Genomic DNA, 15,972 nt, shown 5'->3' on the forward strand with positions numbered 1-15,972 from the left:
ATCTAATCGCCTCAATGACAAGAGAAAAATTGGTGATATACTTAAACCCAAAACAATCTCCAGAAGGAAAGTTGTATGATTAGAAATGTTAGAGTAATTGTTTGGTGAACTGAGTCCATGAAAGGAGATCTGGAGAGGATGTACCTAAATATCTTCACTGGTGCAACACAACCTGGGTAGAGTTTCTCTTTGATTATACGTAAGGATACGCATTATTCTTTTCTTAAGGATGAGATCTAGGGCATTCTGAGTTAAAACCTTTCAGTAAAGCTTAGAGAGATCTCAATATTTCTTAAAAAACTTTAACCCTGACATATAAAATAAATTCAGGGGAAAAGAAACACACCCCAGCCATAACCCGAGGAAAATGCCGGCCATCATTAAGAATGTAATGATGACACTAAGGCGAAGTTAAAGAGAAAATTAATTGTGACAAGACAAAACGTTCTTTTCTTCAAGAACACAAACTTCAATCCAGATAGTTCCAAACTTCCAGTTGAAGTTATCTAAAATAAAGTAAATCTTTGGTTGGTAATGAGCAAGACCAGCGTTCCCAAGTGGTAGTTGGTATCGTATTTCCCGTCAACTCTGTTAGCAATGAAATTATCTGAGATTGAAGGGGCTGAGGCATCATCAAATGACAGCCATGCTGATCTTTCCGTACCAATGCTGAATAAATTGTACCTACAAAGGATGAAAATGATGTCCATAAACCTCGGATATCTTCATACTGAATAGTAAAGCTCACCACATCGTATTCAAGATTTTAAGTGCTATAGTGATTTTATAGTTTATAATTGTTATGCAGCTACTCCTGTGTAGACAAATAAAAACCACTTGGCTAGATCTTCGGATCATTAACTTTATTAATTGTATTAAATTGTATTCACGTACGTAAAACGAATTGTAGCTGCTAGCCTTATCAACTAATCTTGAACCCCGTTATAAAATGAGAGACAAGTTAAGCTTATAAGAAAATGACTTAAGGTTTAAATATAGCCTAGTTATGAACACTATAATTAATTTCCTTATGCATTACGATTTTGGAGACACTTAGGCTTCAGTTCTTGTTTTTAGGCTTTTGTTTTACCTGCAGATTCCGATGGTATTTCCTGACTGCGGACCTGTATGCAACAGGTTCATAGGCTACTCGTTTTCCATGCAAGGTTTGACTAAATCGAAAAACATAAAAAAAAGTACAGCATGGGAGGTTGGAAGACTGCCTTCGGAACTAAGCAATCTCCAAACGTGTTTTCTACATTAGAGGTTTTTTTTATTTAAGATTAAAGACGGTGTTTTGGAATTACGTATCTTCATGAGACGGTTTGTAAAAGATTAGTTGAAGCCTATGCAAATTTGTTCTTTGTTTTGCAGGCGTGTTTTAGAATGATTTGTTACACTCTGTTTTGTTTTCGTGTTTCTCGGTTGTTGTGACAGTGGCTCAGGCGAATGCAAAACAAATATGTTGTAACGAATCATCCCTCCCTCTAATATTCAAAAAATCTTGTGTCTCACAAATTCTGAATTTTTGACTCGTGACCAATCACTCTGTAAGGCCCTTAATCAATTTATTTTATTATCTAAGAAAATTCTTTGAGTATGTAATGAGTCTTTATGCTCAGTAAAATATAAAAAGGTAATAAATATCTTGAATTGTACCATTTTAAGATTTGTTCTTCCTAGCAGTCGGTTATTTTTTTCATCTTTATAGTGACATATTTGTTAGTCATTTATGTGATATATGCTTTCTTATATTCAATTACTTAAATCCTTGAAATTCACTGTTTTTTACACGGCGTTTGGTGCACTTTTTATCAAGGTTTATTTTAGAAACCATGGCAAATTCGATCAGTGAAACTATGCGCAACTCTCTAGTATCAAAATTTGAGACCAATTATTTAAGTGGTCTTCATGAAATATGTTTACTAAATGAAATATTTTTAGCGCCCGTAATTCTTGAATGACATACTCTTATTTTAAATATACGGGTAGATAACCTCTCTGAATCCAAACCATTTCTTATGCTACTGCTTTCGTTGGAAGTACGAGTATATTCGGGAAATGTAGATCACTAGAAACCAAGTAATACTACTATATTAATATGTTTAGAAATGCAATGCAGTATACGTATGGCATGAGCGGATGTAGTTGATATTACTCGTACATAACGTAGTTGATTGTGCCAATACAATGTTACGTTTTAAGGGTCTTGTTTGCATCAGAATGTAATAATGTTTATAAAATATAAGTTTCTACGAAATCATACTTGTAGTATTTACTAAAATGATAACTAAATAGTTCATATACTTGTGAGTAATATATAATTACTCACTTATACCTAAAAACACAAGTTTGAAACAGACAGCTGAAATTTGGTTCATTTCAATCTTACAAAGCTCTTAAGTTGAATGAATGCGAGTGTGTGTCTTGCGATATTATTGTAAATTTGTATATAGTTACACTAATTATTGATGATTGTTTTTATTTTAAGATTCATTTAATATATAGTGTAAATAAATAGACTAAGTTTTAGTTATAAATATATTCATATATATATGTTAGTTTAATTTTTATGAGGTTAAGTGGTAGAGAGGACTTTATAGTCCTAACTTCGCCTCTAATAAAGTCATTTTTCATTTCATTTCATTTCATTTCATTTCATTTCATTTCAAATAAGAAAAGAATCAAATACATGTACTTTTCTTCATGTTGCATTTATAATTTTGCATGGTTAACTCAATGTGATTCTTTTTAATATCTACGATATAGAAACTCAGCTGGGGCACAATTAATCTTTTTAGGGTGCTAACCTCAAACCTTCTTATCGTTACAGTACAAGTGAATAACATCTGCTTTTCAGTGAAACGTGTACCACAGGAGTGTTTAGAATGTCATTTAAATTGGATATGCCTACGATCTCCATGTTCTAGTCTTCCTCCGTAGACTAATGGTTATAGTCTCGGCTCTCTAACCGAGAGATCACGGGTTCAAATCCCGGGGAGGTCCAATCATGTACTTTGTACTTTAATAAAAGACCAGTGCACTTCGAAGCCGGCATAGCTGACGCTGAGGGTTAAATGAGATTTAAATTTAAAAATTTTTTTAATCTCCATGATTTTCAGTAGGAAATTAAGCGTGAAGCCACGGCTAACTGCTAGTCATGCAATAACAATTAATTGAAACGTATGCATTTTAATTTTGTTTTCCTTGTGATGATAAACACTGTTCATCACACGGAGCGAAAGTGTTTTTGGCCCTAATTGCTTATTTACACTTGCTTTCACCTCAATCGTAAACGCGATTGTAAACTGAAAACAACCACTTTGATGTAAAACTAGTGATTTGACTGTTTAAATGAGAAGTTAGTGTTTACGACAATGGGTTGGAAGCGAACTGCACTGCCATCCTCGTCGTTGTGGAGAGTGCAAAGTACCTAGGGGGAAGTATCAGTCCAGAAAACTTCACAATCCGGAGGAACGTTTTGAAAATTGTCTGGATATCATGGTCTAACTTCAGGAGTCCATTTAAATCGTGGATTATTTAGTTCACTCACGTTCTGGTACTTTGCGACTAAATACGCACAAGTTTTTAGTGACTTTTATACGTCCAGTACTGAGGAAATTGTCAAATTCCAGAGACAGGCACTTGCATGATATGGTACATGATGATTCCGCCGATCTAATGGTGTTTTCATCAAAAGGTGCAGTTTATATGATTCCGGTTGCACTGTAGTATAGAAACAGACGTCCAAGAAGTCCTCATACTCAAGAAATAGTATGGAAAATCGGAGATCTCTATTTATAAGAGTGAGTGTTGTTTTGTTGTCGAGTGATTTTAATGCTGGTAGAGTGTTGACATAATTAAGGCAGTGTAGTCGGCTTTAGGTTCGAATATAAAAAAAACATTTCCATTTCCTTTGGAATACATTATATAAAGACAAAAGATTTAACTCATTAATTCTGATGGCAACTTAAAATTAAAATTTACTATAGATGTTACATACATATGGGCAATTCTCATAGCGGTGGTTTTTTTACTGTCCTTTTTAGTTTTAAAGAATTGTTTTAAATATAAAAAAACCCAATTTTTTGGTGAATGCGTAGTAAAATATGTTTTTTAATAGATATTATTTTAAAGGTCATAATTTATGTTTATTTCCACATTTCCTTTCCTTAAAACTATGGTTGAACTCACGACCGTCCTTTGTCCCCAGCTAAGAATGCCGTTTTGAACTAAATTGTTTCAGCCTTTTTTTCGGAATAAAAATTATTTGTTGTCTTGATTCAATAAAGAATGCATATTGTATTATTATTATTTCATTCGATGTATTTTTTTTTAAGTAAAAAGTTTGTAAAAAGCAGCATTTTTAATCTGTCCTCAAGTTTAAACTCACGACCAGTCACAGTTAACTTTTAGTTTTCATAACTGATGCCAGATGTCACTAGTAGTTTTATACCCAAGCTGGATGGAATAGTGGAAGTGTTTTGAACGACACATGGTCTGTAAATTGTGGTGATTTTGTTTGAAGTTCTCCAGCATTTCCATCATTTATGTAAGTATTCATGCCTACGTAACCTTTATTACTCACGACCGTCATGCTATTTTTAAGTGTCAATAAAGAATTACAAAGTTTTAACTTTAATAAACTGTGTGTGCATTGCTTCACACAAGTGGTTGTTGGAAATGGCGATTGAGGTTATGTTTCGGTGTGCCTACAAAAAATTAATAAACCATGCGGTCCTCACAACCGTCACACTCACGACCGTCACAAGACCGTCACACCCAGAAAGTGACGGTCGTGCGTGAGCAGATCTAGCCGGTCGTGAGTGATAAAGAGTTTATGATAATATATGTTGCTTGTATAATATATTTTATGATAAATTACGTTTCCTTATTCAATATTAGGAATTAAAAAATATATCTAAAACTTAATTATACTATAATACATAATTTTTACAAAAATTAAAATACAAATTTGAGATTTCAACACGTAAAGAATAGTTAAATTATTTTAATTTATTATTAGATTTAGAGCAATTTCTTTTATTTAATTGGTTTTTACAGAACATAACTATTATACATGAAAGAAATGAATACACCACCAAGTAATGGAAATAAAAAAAGATGGCACCCCCTAGTGACAAAAGAAAAGCTGCAGCTGAGAGAAAAAGAAAACAACGAGAGAGGCTTCGTGAAGATCCTGAAAAATACGCTATGATGAAAGAAAAAGAAAAAGAAACGCAGTAGGAAAAGAAGAAAGAAAAGAAGATTCCTAGTATTAATGACTTGAGTGAACGTGGAAAGAGAAAACAAAGAGCTGAATGGAGAAAGCGTTACCATAAACACGCAAAAAATAAACTTCAGCAGCAACGAATTGAGAACTTTGTTGATGAACAATCTCCACCAAATTCACCGTCTGCAGCTACAGACTTACACATTGAACCTGTTTTTGAAAACCAAAGAGGCAATGAAAAATGATAGCAGAAAGAAAAGACTTCGAAAAGTAGAGACAAATACAGGAAAAAGATAAAGCAATTGGAAAAAGCAATTGAAACATCAAAAGAAAAAGGCTGAAAAGTGGAAGAAAAAACATTCTAGAGTCGTATTCAAACAAGAAAACAAAAGTCATCAGTGAAAATGTAGGTAACGATATAGCAGTTAAGAGTACTCAGTTACAAGAGCCTGGAAATAAAAAACGTATTGCAAATTCGCATAACATCAAAGGTTTTAGTGCAAAAATTCTTTATTGATGATGAACATTCTTTCTCTACTCCTGGACGCAAAGATACCATTACTAGAAAAAAAAATTAAAAAGCAATTAAGATACCTAACGGATTCCATGTTGGCTCTTCACAAAAAGTTTGTTTCTACCCAGGCCGCCAAGATTTCATATCCACATTTTTGCAGACTAAAACCTTTTTGGGTAGTTAATAGACCTACTAACAAGCGAGATACCTGCATGTGCAAATACCATGAAAAAACTTCTCATTCATATTTCAAAAATGTAAACAATATAAAGTTATAGAACATGTTAATTTGAACGATTTAGTGAGTAGCCTTTGCTGTGATGTGACCAAGAAAACTTGCATGTATAGGGAATGTACGATGTGCAAGTCGAGCAAGATTTTATTCAATGAAAAGCTGTGATGTACCATTGGATTCAATTACATACCACTATGAATGGAAAACAATTCCAGAGGAACGAGTTAAAAATGGACAGACAAGACTTGTGAAAGTTACTAAGAAAGTCAAAGTCGTATGTACATTACAAACTTTGAAAGACAAGTTATGTTCTCAGATAGTATTTTTCATGAAACATAAGTTTAGAGTGCATAACCAAAGCAAGTTTTCAAAGTACGTGAGAAACTAATTTGAATGATGATGAAGTATTCATCGTGGTAGATTTTTCTGAAAACTACCAGCTGAAATACTCAAGTGAAATTCAAAGTCGTCATTTCGGAGCTTCGACATGAACAGCTTGCCCTTCATACAGGTGCTTACCTAGCTAAAACCATGTGTGAAGATAGCTCTGTAATCAAAATCAGGACATTTTGCACAGTCTCTTTATGTAATCGTCATGATGCAGCTGCAATTTGGGCTCACCTTCTCCCTATATTTAGGAAGATAAAAGAAGATCACGAGAACGTTACTAGGGTACACATCATGAGCGATGGCCCTACAAAACAGTACAGGAATAAGAGTAACATTTTCCTGTTTTGTCACTTTATGAAATTGTTTGGGTTCCAAATAGCTTCTTACAATTTCAGTGAGGCTGGACACGGAAAAAGCATTGCTGACGGTGTTGGCGGTACTGTAAAAAGAACAGCTGACTCTCTGCAGTTCGTCTGGGAAAAAGGGAAAAGATGTAGCAAACATTGAGCAGTTCTTGGCCTCTGTAGGCAACATGAGACCACTTATTTTACAAGTTGAAGGAGCCAGTATGATAGAAGTCGATGATATTTTAAAAAAAACACTTAAATTTGCTGCCGATCAAGAATACAATGATTGCTTCACCAGGTTGTCTGGAATTCTCAAGATGGTCCAAAAAAGCTGAACTGTAGATTTTTTGTCGTGCATAAACTGCAGAAACAAGACAATGTGTACCCACCAAACAAACATATGACCCACAACTTATTGAATGCTGATATCAACTCTTCTACGCCGTCTACTAGTATCCTTTTAAACTATTTATTTAATATCTTCGTTCATAAATATTTCACATGTCTTGTTTTTTTGGAAATATATTTTAAACTGATATTTTTCTTTATAACTTAATATTGTTTGTTACAGTTTAATTTCATCTTAATATCTCAGTGTAATGAAATAAAAATATTTTTCAGCTAAACAGAAAATGATAATATATGTACTCTTTGCTTTAATACTATGATTAAATTTAAAAAAAAAAATATTTCTTACGTTTAATAAGGTTTAATCGTAAATAAACAATACATTTTATTTTATTCCTTAACTAAAGATTTATGTGGTCTACAATCCAAAAAAATACAGTCTCGAATGAATATATATCATCAAGTATATAGCTCGGATGAAGATGAAACGTTGGACAATTCTACTAGCCCTACTTCTCCTAATCAACCAGAAAGTGTTGTCAACGATCTTTCCGATAGTGACTTTGTTCTAGTGAGATTTTGTAACAAAAAGACTGTTACCCATTATATTGGACAAGTGATGAAAATGTATGCTGATGGTGACTGCGAGGTGACATTTTTGAGAAAAACAACTGGTGGAAAATTTATTTTCCCTGATGCCGAGGACATCGCCTCAGTCCAACTCAAAGATATAATTCAAGTTTTAAACAGAGGTCACATCACACAGAGGAATCTTTTACTTTAAAGACCTTGATATAAATTTAAACGTGAAATAAATAGTCTATCAACATAGGTTGTGCTCCAGTAAAGTTTCACAGTTTGATCGTATTCTCAAATTCTGTTTCATTTTAATTTTGTTTTGTTCTATAACTATGTTTTAAATTTTTTTTCTTTAGGTTTATTATGTTATAAAAAAACTACTCTAGGTTTTGTTTCAGTACAATTTTTGCATTAATTTATAATAAACTAATAAATCCAAATCTGTGTGTAATTTTCCTTTTCTGTAAAAAAAACTGGGAAAAAATATAATTAAACTAATAACAAAAAATTATAAATAATACAGAAAATTGAGTACCATCGATGATATTATAGTTCAAAGGTTAGTTTTAACGAAAAATTGCATTTTTTTTCACAAGCATCAGGAAACACTCACAACCGTCACACTAAAACTCACAACCGTCACACGCCAAATAAAATTTAAATCATGACCAGTCCATTTTTTTTTTATTGAAAACCTCTATATTTGAATAGTGCTCATTATGGGTTGTCTTAAAAAAAATGTTAGGTTTGAAGTTAGTCATCGAGTACTATGGAAATACTCAAAATTGTACTTTTTTCTGGGAATGACACTATGTTTGCAACAACATCACCTAAAAAAGTTACTTTAATATAAATCTATGAATGTATTTTCATGATTTTGAAATTTTTATAGGTAGGTTTTAATGAATCATTAAACAATAATTGTAATTAGAGTATTTTTACATATGAAAAAATCATTTTAAAAAAGCACTGTGACGGTCGTGAGATTTGTTACTCTCCTTGAGGAAAAATCTCTTTAAACAAGCACTTAATACAACACAATGTTGGAACCTTGTGTACAAAAATAAAGTAAAAGATACAATAAACCAAAATAAATAAAAATCAAAAAAATTAAAAACAACTTTTTTGTCAAAGATATATTTGGTAAAAATCAGCAAGGCTTTGAGAATGGCCCATATATTAAATTACCATATGTTAAGGGTTTTAGTGATTGGTGATCTCCAGTAACGAGAATCTCCGTATGGAGCTGTACCTTCATTGGTTATGGTTTATTCATACATAAGGGAATTGTGTGCTGAGATCATGGAGATTATTCGAGTTAGTTCTGAGGTCTGACGGTAGAGTTGCGCCACGTAACTATGATTGTTACCGTTCAAATATTTGCTACCTGAACTCACACCTCACGGATGGCAGTTGGAATGCTCACTTTTGTCATTCCTCAATTTATAGCATAGGATAAGTTATCTCTTGTGTAACTCGTACAATCGAAGGCTGCACCCATTTTTATCACTGTAAATTAACGTATTCACGTGATATCCATAGTCTGTTTTACAGCTACAATCGTCAACATTTGGAGCCCAGGAAATTTAGGCCATCCTTCATAACATTCCTTACCAAACAATTTCAGTTCCTACTCTTCTTATTAGATATTTGTTGTTGTATTCCTGTAAAAGCGAATTAATGGAGTCATCGACTAACTTTAGCTAAACTCTTAAATCTCATCATAACCTTGCAGTTCAACATGGAAATACTTTTCCACTTACCGCAACTCCAATATCTACAGATTCCGTTGCTCACTTCTACAGACTTGGCAACTGTCGCAATGGTAATCTCTTCGTTGAAACCGTCGTCGCTGACTGAAGAATGCAGGCAGACTGAACAAAAACAAAAATACCACTGCATAGCTTTCAAACTTAAACAAGTTTCGTTGAAGTACGTCTAACCTCCTCGTTATTTACGTATGTTTATTAACGCCATTACTGTAACTAAGCTAGTTATTTTAAGTTCGTATTCGTAAATTTTTATTTGTTTATTTATTTTTATAATTTTGGTCTCTACGTTGAATTTATTTATAGTTGTTGTTATTATACGCAATTAGTATAATAAATTATTAAATCATAATTATTAGTTTGTTACTAGATACGTTACTGTACATGCCCTATTACGATCTTACTCATATATTGCCGATTGTACTTGCAATTTGTTTAATACAACTTAATAATATTAAAGTACCGTACTTAGCTTTAATTTTGAATTTTTGGTTCTTTATGAATACACAGATGTTCTAATGCCATATGCTATACACGCATATTATAATTATATATATATATATATATATATATATATATATATATATATATATATATATATATATATATTTATTAATTTAATTATATTTGATATGAATTATTGCTGATTATTTGTCGAATTCATTTACAATTAATTGGATTTTAAGATATAATAGTTAATATTAGATTTTAAGTAAATAAATAAAACAAATAACGAGCTGATAGAATGATGAGGTAAGGGTTGGTATTTTTGTAGTGGGTGCTGATGACCACGTGATCACTGTCTTGAATACGACGATAGGGCAGTCAGTGACACCGCCATTGCCCAACCCCTCTCCACTGCCAAGACCAAGCCTATTCTGAGAGGTGCGTCTCCAAAACGGGCCCAATTTCACCCAAGAGGCCTAATTTTACCCAAAGTTGCGCCACGGAACCCAAGTGGGTCAAGACTCTTGTTGTAATGAACCTCTCGCGCTTCCCACCTGACTCACAATTAATTGTACATGTGTCCGAGTCGGCAACTGTAGCTTCTCACATCCTGAGTTTTCTTCCTGAATATAAACATGACTTTTTCAGCAAATTCATTCTTTGATGTTAATACCAACAACAGTGGCCAGACACTTAATTCCTGCTCGTGGTTCATCTATCATCTAAAGTCATCGCAATGTTAAAATGTGTTAATTCGTCAGATGTTTTTCAACATCATCAGTTCTTTTCCAAACATTCTATAGTTCAGAAAATAATATAAAATTACAAAATTGTTTTATGTCAATGAATTACCTTTCACTCAGTGAAAATGGTTTTGAATGTATGTGTTGTTTCCAACAATGAACTGTGAATTAAGTAAGGAGTACCTCAAGGAACAGTTTTAGGCCCTCTTTTGTTAAACATTAGAGCATTGTGACAGACATGCCTAAAAAACGATATTATACCTTTATATGTATAGAACCTATAGCTGTATTAATTCAAAGTTTTAATATTAAATTGACAGCTGATGTGTTAAAGACTTCTAAGAACTTGTATAATTGCAGTGATGTTTAACTTACGACATATGTTTCAGATTACATATCCGTCAAGACACATTTAATAATATGATTTAAGTTCTAAATAATATATATTCCTACAATTAGTTTATTTTAATTCAGGATTGATTCCCGTTTTTAATACTCTTGTTCACCATAGAAAAAGAACACACATTTAAGAAATAGGATAATATTATATTTTAAACGGCATTTGGTTTTTGTCAGCCAATGTAAAATTGTACAAAATTGTCATTAAAATAGTTTGCAAAATAAATAAATGTGAAATTTACCTCATCATGTGATATGTAAATTTGGCGAGTTAAACACAGTAGCCTAATATTTTATTGGTGTTTTTAGAACTCGTGTGAACTAAAATGGCTGAATTTTCTATCATTTTACAAAAGAAAACTCACAATTCTCCAATAATTTTTGTAATTTACCACAAGGCCTTTCGATTAAGTTTTTGTATTAAGTTATATTCAGCTGATATTTGTTTTAAATTGTTGATTCACACCTGATGATGGCATCTTCGATGTCGAAAGGCCTTGTGGTAAATTACAAAAATTATTGGAGAATTGTGAGTTTTCTTTTGTAAAATAATAGAAAATTAATATATTTCTAATAAGAAGAGCTCCTCCTCCTTCATTAAAGTGGCTGACTTAATATACAAGAATATAACTTATCATGTCTTTTACCCTCTAAAAAACAAAGGCTACATTGCAGTTGCATACAGTAGGCCTACTTTGATAAAGGCTATTGAAGTTCATAATCATTTTGTTTTTATACGGTTTATTCTATGCGGTACTGTAACGAAACTGGTACCAGTTTACTAATATTGACGACTTCCAGACGTGTTCTAGGTTCCGTTTCATTCAATTTCTGAAGAAACCGCAGATCTAATTGGGTTTGTAATGAGAGACGCTATTTCTGTGCTGTAATGGCCCAGTTGTTTACAGTTTCCATACAAACCCCGGATTGCAGTCAACAATGTTTACGTTGCCGCTGACTGTTTTGTACGTTGACAAAACAGAGAGGCGAAAACAGATAAGTACAGAACATAACAGGGTCGACCACTAGAAAATAGCTTCACTCTAGCTTCTGGACTAGGAGCTAGCTGTTGGTTTTGAATAATTCGATTGGATATGTACATTAGAGTATCTAAAATTAACATTTTGCTACTAGACAGGTATACAAGAATAGACCCAATTATTGATATTTCGATGACGAAGGTATTGTTTTGTAAAGAGATGTAAAAAACAATAATTTAGATGGATTGAGGCAAGAATACTTTAAGAATGTTAATTGATTCCATCAGTTGTGCTACAAATTCGATAAACAATTTTTATGTGGGGTTTTCCAGTTGTCATATAACCGTGGGTGTCACGGTCAGCCATGGAGTATCCTTCAGGAAAACATTATTGTTGTTAGATGATCCACAATATGAATCAAAGTGTGCGAGTGTATTTAAATCTCATGTTTATACGTACATATTATTAGATCATTCAAGGAGACTAATCCACTGTAGACTATTATTTACGGAGAATACTGACACTGTTCCACACGTCCCAATCATAGCGGTCTCCTTCTGTAAGATATGACAAACAATAATATAGTCAACTCTATTTTTCAGGAGAATAGGTGCTATTATATGGATAATTGTAAATGTTCAAAATTCTGTATATTTCATACATTGTCTTCATAATGCAGCAAGAAAAAAGAACCTTTTCGAGATACTGATTTGGATGTTGTTCACATAGCAAATAATTATTAAAAACAGTCAAGTAGTTGAAAGTCTATATTATTAAAGCTTGTTAAGTTACATTAAAATACAAATTTATCTGCAGGTTATCACCAGCTTATCGGGGTTCGTTTGTTGTCTCACCTTCACTTTGCAACTGTACACTGTGTTAAAGCGTAGTACACACCTGAGACAAAGTTCGAGTTAAAGATATTAATTTGATTCCCAGATTTGTGACTGAACTATGCAAGTCTAAAACAATTCCGTTAAAAATTGTATTAATAAATTATTGCAGCCTTAAAATTAATTGTAATTTAAACATTAATGATATTAATTAATGAGATGTAGGAGTGATTACTATGCGATTTTTGTATGGCTTCAGGCTACAACGAAAAAAATGAAACTTATTAACTACGTTTTTAGATTTATATTTCAGCGATAAGTACCTTAGAAATCTGTATTAGAATATGTTCTAAAACATAAGATGGTCAGGGTTTGACTCCGATGACTGCCTTTGAAGCAGTAGGCAAGAACTATGTAGATGAAGTTTTGCTGGACTGTGCGTTTGAACTAACGTCCCAATTCCAGCTCTAAATGTTAAACATATTTTTCAGTTTATAAAGAAAGAAACACGTAGATAGTGTTATACTTAATTTGTTTTTAACTGCACATTTTTTATCAAATATTAAGTATTAAATATAAAAGACAAACTTACTAGGCTATCTAACTATAAATTAAAGACTTTTGTAAAACCCATCTTGGTTGTCTTTCGACAGAAGTATGCTTCCTTGATTTGTGATATATAATTTCTTGATCGGTAAACATGGCAAAACCAACTATGAAACAAAAATACTAAGAAAGAAGTAAATTACAATGCCCATAATATACACTTTTTACGTATTGGTTTGATCGTGACAACAAGACAAACATAATATCCTTCGTCGGAAATATAATTTACAGAACCAGAAGTGCTCATACAGGTGCAAACCTTACGAAATTGCGTGCAAAGTCGCGGGTACCGGCGAGTAGTATTATATTTTGAAAAATAATAATAAGCTGACTACGACAGTTTAATGTTGATAAATCGATGCAATATTCGGAATAAAGAGTGAAATAAGATTGAATGTGATTCTCGTCAAACACAAATACCTGGTTATTTTTAGAAAATATAATTTTACCTTTATCTCGGAGAGTTTGATTGAACCCCTGAAATACCTTCGATCGTCAACAATAATTTGCAGATCCTGTGTTTATTTTGATTTAATTTATATTTTGATTTTTACTGTTCTTCTAAAACCTTTAAGTTGTTCTTTGAAGACCAACCAGAGATTATAAATAAATAACTTTTAATGTGATAACGAACATCTTAAAATTTAATCCTGTAAAATTATGTACACGCACTGTTTTTGTAAATAGATATTTAGCAATTGATAAGCCATCTAACCCAATGTTCTTATCCTATCATTAATGATATAGATTAACATTCACAACAGAAGTCAGTTAGGATTTAAAGCAAATAAGTTCTATACAAGAATATAATGGATAAGCATATTCGATATAAATTAAAATAAACTAATTGTAGGAAAATATATTTACTTTTAGAACTTAATTCATATTATTAAACGTGTCTTGACGAATATGTAATCTGAAACATATGTCATAAGTTAAACATCACTGTAGTTATACAAGTTCTTAAAAGTCACATCAGCTGTCAATTTAATATTAAAAACTTTGAAATAATACAGCTATAGGTTCTATACATATGAAGGTATAATGTCGTTTGTAAGTTAAGGCATGTCTGTTACAATGCTCTAATGCTTAACAAAAGAGGGCCTAAAACTGCTCCTTGAGGTACTCCTTACTTAATTCACAGTTCATTGTTGAAAACAATAAGGTTATTCGATATAAATTCTCAGACAACCAAGCATTGTTGAAACAGAGAATGAGAGAGTAACTATTCTCATTAAGTATTAATGAGGAGTATTAATACTAATCATATAAGTTACTGGTATTGGTAAGTAATACGCAGAAAGTAGAGGGTTGTTCATCCATCCCGGCGCAGATAACTAAAATCAGCGCCAATAACCAATTCAGAAAGTGATTTCAGAAAACTTTTAGCTTCCACCAACAATATTGAGATAGGTTCAAGTTTAAATAATTTTAATATTACATAACGTTAAATGGTCGAGATGTGCTAAATATATAACAGTGTAATTAAACCAGAATTCCGTAACAACTTAAAACAATAAATTACAGCAATAATAAATTGATTGGGTGAGCTTTAGCGAAGGCTTAAACAAAATTTAATTTCTGCCTACCTGTCTATAGGATATCCTGAAAATGAACTGACCTACATATACATAACAATTTGCATTATATTTCATTTATATAAAGACAACAATTGGTTCGACGATGATGATGCATAACATTCCGTGGGATTAGACTGTGCGTTATCGATTATTTTTACATTAATATAATGGGTAACATAGTGATTGATGAGACAAGATGGTACATGTTCAAACATGCAATTTGGCTTATCGTTATTGAAGACTATAGGCTACCTCAGTCGGTTGACACAAATTCTGTTTTGTCTGCCATAAAATGTAAACATTTCTTTTCTGTATGATTGTCTTTTAGTCTATCTATCCGCAGGACATCGCGAGAATGAAATGAGTTAAGATTTGATATTTTGCACGCATCCTCTGCGATCCTGTTACACGACACGTAATATGGCTTGCTCCTACCTTGTTGTAATATGCCCCTAAATTCTGTTTCAGATGTCTACAAGTCCTCGTTGAATGTTTTTTAATGTTTTCATGTTTAATGTTTTTAAAAAGCGTATCATGTCTGTAGTTAAACAAATATTGTAACCAACATCCGACTGCACACAAGAAGGGGAGCCACATTACTATAAATTACAATTCACCGTTTAATAATTTTTAATAGGCCCTTTACTGTTCAGGCTTGTCGCCTTTGGAAAGCTCTCCCCGATGACATCAGATGTATTGAGGACCGTGCTCGCTTCGGGGCGGGGGTTAGGGGCTTGCTGCTGGGGGTCTGTGGGGGTGACGGGTGGTGCTGCTTGTTGCGGTCATGTGGTCAATCGGCGTGTTTGACTGTTTCTTTGCTTCTTGCTCTTAATTTTGAATTGTCTTGTATTTATCATAATATGTATAATTTTTTCTTTAGTTAAAATACTATTCATCTCAATATATAGATTTTTTTACTTTAAGTTAATTAAATTTTGTATAGGTTAAGCGTTTTTGTTATTTTCTATT

Source organism: Homalodisca vitripennis, chromosome 2 (genome assembly GCF_021130785.1).
Source record: "Homalodisca vitripennis isolate AUS2020 chromosome 2, UT_GWSS_2.1, whole genome shotgun sequence".
NCBI classification, from domain to species: domain Eukaryota; kingdom Metazoa; phylum Arthropoda; class Insecta; order Hemiptera; family Cicadellidae; genus Homalodisca; species Homalodisca vitripennis.